Consider the following 3,602-nt stretch of genomic DNA (forward strand, 5'->3'; position numbering starts at 1 on the left):
AAGCAGCCACACCTGTCATGTGATCACATCAGGGTCTTTATTAGTGGTCAATTCATCACGAAGCAGCCACACCTGTCATGTGATCACATCAGGGTCTTTATTAGTGGTCAATTCATCACGAAGCAGCCACACCTGTCATGTGATCACATCGGGGTCTTTATTAATGGTCAATTCATCACGAAGCAGCCACACCTGTCATGTGATCACACCAGGGTCTATTAGTGGTCAATTCATCACGAAGCAGCCACACCTGTCATGTGATCACACCAGGGTCTATTAGTGGTCAGTTCATCACGAAGCAGCCACACCTGTCATATTATCACATCAGGGTCTTTATTAGTGGTCAATTCATCATGAAGCACCCACACCTGTCATGTAATCACATCAGGGTCTTTATTAGCGGTTAATTCATCACAAAGTAGCCACACCTGTCATGTGATCACACCAGGGTCTATTAGACCACTAATGAAGACCCTGATGTGATCACATGACAGGTGTGGCTGCTTCGTGATGAATTGACCACTAATAAAGACCCTGATGTGATCACATGACAGGTGTGGCTGCTTCGTGATGAATTGACCATGATTGGTTCCGGAAACTCTCCCGAACAGTGTTTTAATCAGGAAGCTCCAATGACAGTACATGTTAGAAACCATGTGAAAGTATCGTGTTCCTCCTAGCCAATCCGAATTTTAACTTTTGTAATTTTTTTTATATTTTAGAAACAAGAACTACCATTTCTGAAGTACTTATTAAGTAGTTTATAACTGCAATTCAGAATCACGCAACGTGTGACGAACTGATCTTTAATAAAGGTCTTGATATGATCACATGACAGGTGTGACTGTTTCGTGATGAACTGACCACTAATGAAGACCCTGATATAATAATATGTAAGGTGTGGTTGCTTCGTGATGAACTGACCACTAATAAAGGACCTAGTATGATTGTATGACATGTGTGGCTGTTTTGTGATGAACTGTAAAAACATGAAACAAACAAAAAATGGCGCTTAACTGTCTGGTTTACCAAACTGGACTTCACTGTTCTGTAAATATTTTCGTTCACTCTGTGTAGTAATAACTTATTTTCATTCTTCTTTTATGAATCCCCAAATAAAATATGCTGAACGTAGAGTGCTTACTTATAACATTTAAAGAACGAGTAATAGACAGGACGGATGTCACAAAGTCAATATTGCACATTTTTAAGATCAGCTCAGTAGGTCAGTTTTGACTCTGAGGTGTAGCACAACTCAGTATACACTAAAGTTGAACTATACTACCATATCTACACGATCGTTTTGTTCCTGATACGATTTGTATCGCGTATTCTCGAGTCTAACCTAAAATTCACAGATTTTATACTGTGTATATTCTATATTTACACTGGACCTATCCTAGGATTTTAAGTTAAATTACGCCAAGATCCTTGAACATTTCCAGTTATTCTAAGATTAAAAATCAAAATATAATTATCCAAAAATTATCATTTTATTTAAACTAAAAAGCATCTTAAACAAAGCAAACAAGAGGGAATCCTCAATAGCCGCGGCACTTGAAATTATTTTAGGCAGGATTAGAGTAAATTAATCTATGAGACCTTTGTCTCCCTTTTTATTAGCTATATTGTTCTGCGCCAGCAATACCAAGCGTGGGGCGCGCGCGTATACCCGATTCGGTTTTATTTCTACCAGCCTACCCTCCAATTGAAATTCTTTTAGGCAGGATTAGAATAAATTAATCTATCAGACCTAGGGCGTGATCAATAAACCAATCGTAAGGGTTTAACCTCCTGTGTCCAAAACTGCAATTAGACCTCAAATCGGTCAAAAGATGATGGAGCTATGAGCTAAAAGTTTGTACATGAAAAAAAAACAAAAACAAACTCAGAGCCGTTCTGAGAGCCGCTATGCCGCAGCTAAAAATTTAGACTCATAAATTCAACTCTACTTATCCTACATCAGACTTTATGGAATTTAATCACGTTATAAAAAAAACAAAAAAAAAACGGACTTACTGGATTATGGAGACGAACGAGTATCCCAATCCAACGATGGATTTATAAATTTGCTTTAAATATAAGCAGTACTGTGAGATTATACGTCAGAGCGCGAGGGTACCAAATAGAACATTGGGAGTTTAACGTAGAGTAACAATTTGGACCTGATCACAACGTATTAGAACTTTGAATATATTTATTTGGATATTAATGAATCGAGCCCTTAGGTACTTGTTTACAGCATATCTTATAAAATAACACCTTATTTAACGTAACTCTGACTGTTACACAATTTTTCTTTTCTTACAATACTATTGTATTGATTACGCGCATCTTTCAAAATCACTAAATGACATAGCCTGATGGTTAGGGCGCTCGACACGTAATCTGCGGGTCGCGGGTTCGAATCCCCGTCACCAAACATGCTCTCTCTTTCAGCCGTGGGAGCGTTATAACGTAACAGTCAATCCCACTATTCCTTGGTAAAATAGTAGCCCAAGCGTTGGCGGAGGGTGGTGTTGACTAGGTGCCTATCACTGTTGTCTGAATAGCCCTCGAGTACCTTTGCGCAAAATTGCTAACAAACCGAATCTCAATGACGTCACTTTAGACAAATTTATCGTATTTATTTTGAAATAAGGCGCATGTTTTACAAGACCAACGTTTAGAGCCAGAAGCTAATGTTCAGTTTTTTTTCTGCCTCTTTATTTGATACTGTAAAGTAATAAAACGAGGGACAATGAGAATTCGCGGCAGGCAATATAAAATGAAATTTATTCGTGTTTTTCTTTACGCAGGAGTTTTTACTCCAGCAGTGAGGGTTTGGGGAAACAATTCATATTTCTGTGCTTATGAAACGGTAAAACGCAGAAGGCCTAACGCAATACTACCGTGAAAGAAGTTTTGTTACCCCCCGTGGCAGTTTCGCTCAGCGTGAAAATTATCGATAATTTAATAATGAACCGGTAGCTTATTGTACAGAAAACAGTAGAGGGCGTGATAACCTTACTTTATCCTGTAGATGGCTGAAAACACTCGACTGTATGTTGATATGTTAGGGACGTTACCAGACTTCATGTTGCTGTTAACAACGTTAAGTACAAACGCTACCAGAAACAAGAAGTTTCTTTATTTATAACTTTAGACTTTTTCGGTCTTTTTTTTTCTTCTTAAAATTCATTCTGCCATTATCTTGTTTAAAAAGGCATGACTAAATAATGTATGACGACAAAGGGGGTTCAAAACTGGAGATCTTAGCATAAACCCGGTGTAAAACTGATGTTAGGACAGATTCGGTTCAAAACTGGTGACTTTAGGATAAACCCGGTGTAAAACTGATGTTAGGACAGATTCCGTTCAAAACTGGTGATTTTAGCATAAACCCGGTGTAAAACTGATGTTAGGACAGATTCCGTTCAAAACTGGCGATTTTAGCATAAACCCGGTGTAAAACTGATGTTAGGACAGATTCGGTTCAAAACTGGTGATTTGAGGATAAACCCGGTTTAAAACTGATGTTAGGACAGATTCGGTTCAAAACTGGTGATTTGAGGATAAACCCGGTTTAAAACTGATGTTAGGACAGATTCGGTTCAAAACTG

This window comes from Limulus polyphemus, unplaced genomic scaffold, assembly GCF_000517525.1.
Source record: "Limulus polyphemus unplaced genomic scaffold, Limulus_polyphemus-2.1.2 Scaffold3013, whole genome shotgun sequence".
In the NCBI taxonomy this organism is placed as follows: domain Eukaryota; kingdom Metazoa; phylum Arthropoda; class Merostomata; order Xiphosura; family Limulidae; genus Limulus; species Limulus polyphemus.